The sequence below is a fragment of the Saimiri boliviensis genome, chromosome X, assembly GCF_048565385.1.
Source record: "Saimiri boliviensis isolate mSaiBol1 chromosome X, mSaiBol1.pri, whole genome shotgun sequence".
In the NCBI taxonomy this organism is placed as follows: domain Eukaryota; kingdom Metazoa; phylum Chordata; class Mammalia; order Primates; family Cebidae; genus Saimiri; species Saimiri boliviensis.
Genome location: NC_133470.1, coordinates 136,440,410 through 136,448,758, shown reverse-complemented (window position 1 = coordinate 136,448,758; position 8,349 = coordinate 136,440,410).

The window sequence follows — 8,349 nt, the reverse complement described above, 5'->3', positions numbered from 1 at the left end:
GTTGGCTGTAAATATTTGGATTTATTTCTGGGTTCTCTATTCTGTTCCATTGGTCTGTATGCCTATTTTTATACCAGGTTACCATACTGTTTTGGTGACTATGGTCTTATATTATAGTTTGAAATCAGGTAGTATGATGCCTCCAGATTTGTTCTTTTTTCCTAGCCTTGCCTTGGCTATGTGTGCTCCTTTTTGGTTCCATATGAATTTTTAAATTGTTGATTAATCCATTTACATACCCTTTAAAAAAATCTTTATAATATACAAATTTATAATTTTAGTTAATGAAGTATGGTATCTGTGGTAATTTCCAAAAAGAATGGGAACAGATTCTTGGTTAGGAATGCCACATTATTTGATTAGGAAAGTCAGTTTTTACTTAAATATTTTCATTTACAGCACCATTTCTAGAATAAAATTAACATATGCCTGGCAGTTTCTGTTTTGTGTTTTGGAGTTAAAAATAAATATTTTAAAATTTACAACTTATGCAGTCATACACCACATAATGATGTTTTGTCAATATTGACTAATCTTATGAGATGGTGATCTCATAAGATCATAATGGAGCAAAAAAATTCCTATCACCTGGTGACATTATGGCTGTCCTAATGTCAAAGAGCAATAGGATTATTAAATATGCCAGGGACTATTCAAGGTACCAGGACTACAACAATGAACTTGACAGAGAAAAATTTCTGTCCTCATAGAACTTATATTCTAGCTGGGGTTACAACACTTTGGCCCTTGGTGTAAACAAACCTAATGTACTGCCAGTGACATATAAGTATGGCACATACAATTATGTACACTACATAATACTTGATAATGATAATCAACTATGTTACTGGTTTATTTACTATACTATACTTTTTATCATTATTTTACAGTGTACTCTTTTCACTTTTTTTTTTTTTTAAGTTAACTGTAAAACAGCCACAGATCCTTCAGGAAGTATTTCAGAAGAAGGCATTGTTATCATAGGAGATATGATATTGCCCATGAAGACCTCCACTGGGACAAGACATAGTGAAAAGACAGTGATATTGATGATCCTGACCCTGTGCAGGCCTACGCTACTGTGTTTGTGCCTTCATTTTTAACAAAGAGTTTAAAAACTAAAAAAATAAAACATTAAAAATAGGAAAAAAGCCTATGGAATAAGGATATAAAGAGAATTTATTTGTACAGCTCTATAATGTATTTGTGTTTTAGGCTAAGTTTTATAAAAGAGTCAAAAAGTTCACAAATATTTAAATGTTATAAAGTAAAACAGTTACAGTAAGCTAAGGTTAATTTATTATTGAAGAAATAAAATGTTTTGGAAATTTAGTGTAGTGTAGTCTAAGTGTTTAAAAATTCTACCTTAGTTAACAAGATATTATAAAACATCCTTGACCAATATGCTCTTTGGCATCGCTGACTGATTTATTATATATTTTCTCCTCCTTCACTAACCCAACTGATTGAAGTCCCCTCTATTTAACAATAGATAGCTCTATTTGATTGCAGTCCTCTCCATTAATGAGGAGGTGTAGCGTTCCCCAGATTATTTCTACCTCAATGGAAAAAAAGACTGAAACATTTTGGCCCTAACTTTGAAAGTGAAAAGAGCTTCTGGAGTCTGGAATCAATGCCTTCCTGAGTACCTCTTCCTTCCTTTCCTCATCCATTCATTCAACAATTTTTTCATTCTTAAATATGCCAGGGACTATTCAAGGCACCAGGACTACAACAATGAACATGACAGACAAAAATTCCTGCCCTCATGGAACTTATATTCTAGTTGGGGTTACAAGCAATAACCAAATTTAGAAAAAAAAAAAAAATATTTTATATTTTACATAGTAATGCATGCTAAAAAGAAAAAATAAAGCAGGAAAGGGGATATGAACTATATGCATATGTATGTGTGTCTCTGTGTGTGTGTGTGTGTGTGTGTGTGTGTGTGTGTGTGTGAGAAAGAGAGAGAGTGTGTGTGTGTGTGCATGTGTGTGTGTAAGAGACAGGTTGAAATTTTAAATAGGATGGTATCCAAGGCCTCAGGGTAAGGGTGACAGGTGAGGAAACATCTGATGGAAGTAAGGAGAAAGCCAAGCAATTATTTTGTGAAGAGATTTCCAGAAAGAGCAAGATCTAGTTAGGATACTTTTCTCAAGATAATTCTTTGCTCCACTGAAGTTTGAGAGATGTGACTGAGATAAACAGAAGTATTTATCCAGCAAGTAGTAAGATACTCCCCTTCACCTACAGTAAGCTAGGCCTCTCCCAACTTCTCCCAGAGTAATCATAACTCCTTAAAGTCTGCATCAAAGGGAGTTGTCCTTGCCCCCGAAGACACTCATAGAGATAAGTACCAAGACCCTCTCTCTGTCATTCCGTATTAGATAATTGTTTTCAGGTAGTATTTTTCGGCATGCAATTTACACTATCACCTATAGGCTATGTGCTATAGATAACTGTTAATTAGACAAAGACTCTAATCTTCCACTTGTCCAAAGATGAAGTAAGTATCCAGGCAAACAGGCTTGTTTTCTCTGAAAAGTACTAATTAAGTTGGGCCAGAAAGCTTCTCAACATAAGAGAGAAACCAGTGACCCATCAAACGTAGCTTGACAAAATGCTCAGCTATGTGATTGTACCTTAGTCATTAACACAATTAGATAGACTTACATGTACTTTTTGTTAAAACAGTTGTCAACACACTGAAAAGTGTATACATAAGAAAAATGTCAAGTATCAATTGCAGATGATCATTGGGGCTAATAATATGTATCTAGAGAAGAGTAAAGAAATCAATGGTTAGGCCGAGCGTGGTGGCTCATGCCTGTAATCCCAGCACTTTGGGAGGCCGAGGCAGGTGGATCACGAGGTCAAGAGATCGAGACCATCCTGGTCAGCATGCTGAAACCCCGTCTCTACTAAAAATACAAAAAATTAGCTGGGCATGGTGGCGCGTGCCTGTAATCCCAGCTACTCAGGAGGCTGAGGCAGGAGAATTGCCTGAACCCAGGAGGCGGAGGTTGCGGTGAGCCGAGATCGCGCCATTGCACTCCAGCCTGGGTAACAAGAGAGAAACTCTGCCTCAAAAAAAAAAAAAAAGAAAAGAAAGAAAAGAAAAGAAAAAAAATCAATGGTTTATAAGTATCTCTTACTCCTCCACTGTTCTTAAAAAAGCTTTGTGATGGAAGAGATTTAGTCAATTATGAGATTTTTTTTTCCCTGAAAAATATATCACTTCTAGTTTGTATTATCTTCTGCCAATAAATATGTGGGTATAATAATCTGTAACAAAATTTTTTAAGCTGTTGATTGTGTTCCCCACCAACCACAGAACTTCCACCTCTAATTATCTCAAGGTAATCAAATGTGAAATCACTAGATTAAATGAAGAAAAGAATACATATTTAACTCCAAGGTAAATTTAGCAACATACAATCAAATCCCACATAATTAATCTAAGAGTAGAAAATGAAACAATATACCTTGTCCAAGATCACAGAAGAGATTCTGACAAAGCAGAATGTACCTAGAAGAGTGAACACAAAGGTTCCAGTTAACTGAGCCAGCCATACATTGATCGTCTTTATCCTTACTGTATGACTTTATGTTTTATGTTTCCAGGTAGTGAGACAACAATCTTAACCGAGAAATGCTTCTCTAATGAGGAGTACTGCACAGGTATAAACTGCATTGCTTCAAACCTATGTCATGTCTCAAAAAGGCACCATACTGTCTGCTCAAAGGCACTGAAATAAAATGAAAACACAAATATATTCCAAGTCACGTAGTTGCAGAGGGATGAAATGAAACCACTGCTGCACTAGTATATGGATTAATGTTGCCTTTTGCTGTCAATTCCAGCAAACACTACATCAAATTTGTTGCTAGGGCTGATTCATGTTATAACGTTCACTCTCAGATCTTTGTCTCCAGAAAGCCTATTCCACAGTTTACGAAGCTGTATAGACAAGAGTTATGCATAACCTCAGAAAAGCTAAGGGACATCACATTCACTGGTATGGATCAGTGGTCAAACAGTTAATTATTTTGCTCACAGCAAAGATGGAAGATTTTTCCATTTGAAGATTTTTTTACCCTATATACAACAGATTTGGGGAATGTACTGTATACTGTGCATCAGTTGCTTGAAAAAAATCACTGCAATCAACTCCTAAAAACAGACATTGCAAAGGCTTATTACATTATTTTTAATATTTCTAAAATTCTATAAGAGAACAGATACCGTTTCAGTTAAAAACAAACTCAAAATCCTAGGAGTATGCATCATTATACATGCATATATAATACCCAGACATCCCCTCAAAACATTGGGATTAAACAAAAGAGGCTATGGTTTCTATAGAGAAATGCAAAAATCGAGTTATTTGAAGTGCAGGCTACCAGAAGCATAGGCTTAAGGGATCCTAAAGCAGCATAAATCAGCCAGGCAGGCTGAAACCAACTGACTACCTGTCGGGACCAAAACAGAAGGCACTGTGGAGGTCTATGGGGGAAATGGGGAAGTACATGGGGCCAACAGCACGCCACAGTAAATGCACTGTCGCCCTGTTGTACTGCAATTGCAGAATGGAGCTCAGGGAGATGGAGAAAGATATTTGCTGCTCGCCCACTTAAATATTAAGAAGTAGTCAAATAGTTCTCATCTTAGCCCTATGCTTGATTACCAAGGAATGCCATAGGTATATCAATACTGTTGGATTAAATCTCCGAAAATAACCCAAGTTACTGCTCACAGAGGCTGAACAGACCTTTTAGAAACCTTGTGGGCAGCTATAAACCTTTAAAAAGGTAAACATTTAAACTATATTTCCTAAAAAGGGTTTATGTTTCGTTTGGTGGTGGTTCCTGTTGTTTCTGGCAGTGATAACGCAGGTAATCCTGTAGCCAAGAAATTTTGCAACCTTCCCACTAGGAGGAGCTACAGGAACACAAGGATGAAGATTTGAAATGTTAGGGCTCTGGTTGTCAGGCTATAGTTTATGAGAAAAGTATTTTCCAATTTACTTCAAGTAAGCATGGTCAGGACTATTTTAGAGCTCCACAAATACAATCCAAATAATTTCACCCAATACCGTTTGAGCATCTACTATGAGCAAGGCTCATTGCTTGAAGTAATGAGGGGCATGAAGATAAGTGACCTGCAATACCTGCTCTCAAATAGCTCCACTTTTCTGGACCATGTTTCTCAAAGTGTGAGATATAGGTCGATACCTCAGACCACAAGGGCTCCAAGGGTCCAGGGCCCCAACTCAGATCTACTAAAGCTGAATCTTGAAGGATGGGCCCTGAGAATCCACATTTTTTAACAAACAACTCACATGCATTTAATGCACCCTGCACTCTAAAGCTTCATCATCACTACCCTAGACCAGAGGTGGACTTAACCATGAAACTAATTGTTAGATATAGTGAACTACAAGTTTCTCTTCAAAGAATCAGTATATCATTATGTTCAGCTCTCTTATTCTTTAATTCTCCATTTTAAAGTTTAACTTCCTTGTAGTTTCCATAAACAAACTTTTCCACCAGTTCTTATCAGTAGATCACATCTGTTCCCCTGGCCCCCTGCTCCGTCCTGACTCTTTCTGGTCACCTGCTGCCGTCACATGCTCCGGTCACTTGCCTGGGTCACCTGCTTTGACCTGAGTCACCCCTGGTCACCTGCTCTGACCTGCCCCATATGATCCTTCCTGCTGAACTACCCACCCTGCCACTCTGGCTCATACTCCTGCTCTCTTTAAAACAGCCAGTCGGAATTAGCTTAGACTGTGCAGTCTAACCTTAGCCAAAAGGGAAATGACACAGCAGTAGGGGCTACCTGCATCAAGAATAAGACCCCCTTCCCCTCCCTTATCCAAGTGCGCACGCACCATTGCTCCATCTGTGAGACACGCCCTTCTATAAAAGTAACTTGCCTTGCTGAGGAAATTTATATTCAAGTGCTACTTCTTTTGTTGCACCAAAAATTTACATATAAGATAATGAAGCTTTAGGGTCCCCAACTTGCCCAGATCCCTTCTAAGAATCTTCACTAATTATTTACTGGTAAATGTTTATTCCTTTTTTTAAATATCCCTTCTCTAAAGTGTGTAAATTTTAAGTACCACAATACCAGGATGCACCTCTGCTTTGGGCCACACTTGCAAAACAAGTCAGACTCAAATCAGTTAAATTATTAACTAATAAGAAACCTTATTATTCTCCTCTCCTTGGGGTATTTGTATTTTAGCAAAGGTCTTTTGAGAAACGGAAATCTCCAAGATTCAAAGGGATAATAAATTCCCCAACAGAGGAAATTCTGGTACCATGCCCAGCATTGGAAAGAGCAGAGGCCCTTACCAGCACACCTCAAATCAAACTGAGTTTGCAGCAGACCTTTTGCCTTCTTGTGAGGCTGACCATGGACCTCCAAATCCAGGACCTGTTCAAGGAAGTTTATTAACATGGAGGTATATGTGCCTGCTACCCCTTTTTCCATCCTGCAAAATACTAAGGAAGCAATGTGGAGACAGGCTTAATGAAATGATATTCTCAACTGGTAAGTTTGCCTGCAGCCAAGTATGACTTTCTTAGAAAAGTAGAAGCCATCTCCAGCAGTATAAATTAACTGGATGAGAGGGTGACCTGTGTTCTGAACAGATGTCTCTGCTTACTAAGGCACACTGACATTAATTCAGACAACTGAAACATACCACCTCACAAGTTAAACTCTTAATTAAGAGGAATTTTGCCCTTGAAAGGTTAACAGAGGGAAAAGAAGAAGGCTGGGACATTTGTCAATTCTCATCCAGAAAAGGACCGTCAGACCTATTGGTGTGAGTGATATAAATAGGACTGTTAAACAATGCATTTATGTAAACATAAGATTTTATTTGTACTGAAATAAATGCTATCACTAAGAGAGAACTGAATACAAAAGGAAAATTTGGGATTGAAAATAACATTTGAGGGCCGGGCGCGGTGGCTCAAGCCTGTAATCCCAGCACTTTGGGAGGCCGAGGCGGGTGGATCACGAGGTCAAGAGATCGAGACCATCCTGGTCAACATGGTGAAACCCCGTCTCTACTAAAAATACAAAAAATTAGCTGGGCATGGTGGCACGTGCCTGTAATCCCAGCTACTCAGGAGGCTGAGGCAGGAGAATTGCCTGAGCCCAGGAGGCGGAGGTTGTGGTGAGCCGAGATCGCGCCATTGCACTCCAGCTTGGGTAACAAGAGCGAAACTCTGTCTCAAAAAAAAAAAAAAAAAAAAAAAACATTTGCTGTACTTCAAGGAAATGATTTAATTTGAATTTCAAAACAGAATTGTATGGAAACTCACTGCTATTACTTAGGCTTTGTTTGAAATTAGATTTGGGTTTCTATTCGCACTGACAGCATACCATGGTGACCAGAGTGACCAAAGAGTCTCTTTTCCACTCTGGCCACCATTCTAGCACCCTAATATCTAAGATTTGCTAAAATGGCTCACATCAATCATCTGTTTTAATATGATTATTGATGCATTTTAATCACTTCGCAGACCTTACCAAATTAAATTATATTATTTTTGTTCTGCGTATTCCAAAACACATCCACTTTTCCATATTCAAAAATAACATGACTGCACAGTTAACAGAACTTTTGTTTTAGATTTTATTTCTATGAAGGCAGCATTCTACATCTAAACTGTGTTCCATGGAACAATAGTGTCTGGCATGATATTGTTATTTTCTTTTTCTTTAGAGACAGGGTCTTGCTCTGCCACCCAGGCTGGAGTGCAAAGAAGCGTTCATAACTCACTGCAGCCTCCAATTCCTGGATTTAAGTAATCTTCCCAAATAGCCTCCTGAGTAGTTGGGACTACAGGCATGCACCACCATGCCTGACTTTTTTTTTTTTTTTTTTTTTTTTTTTTGAGAGAAAGGGTCTCCCTATGTTGCCCAGGCTTGTCTGGAACTCCTGGCCTTAAGCAATCCTCATGTCTCGGCCTCCCAAAACCTTGGGATTAAAGATGTGATGGCTCATGCCTGGCCTGGCAAGATAATTATTAATAGAAAACCTCTATACCACATATTTACAAACATTCAAAGAGTCATAGATCAAATAAATTAGAAAAAGAAGGCATATCTATCGCCATCTAGGAGAGTCACGTTTCTTATTAGCACATGAAATACTATAATAACTTCTGCAGTAATACAGAAATCTATTTAACTTCACTTAACATAGGTCTTCTTGCTCTAAAGTCCCATTTATTAACGTCTCTGTGTTTTCCCCTCAGCATTTGGATGGTTTGGTATTCATGCCTTAGGACAACATATACAGCCATGGTAGAGCTGTGCTCCTA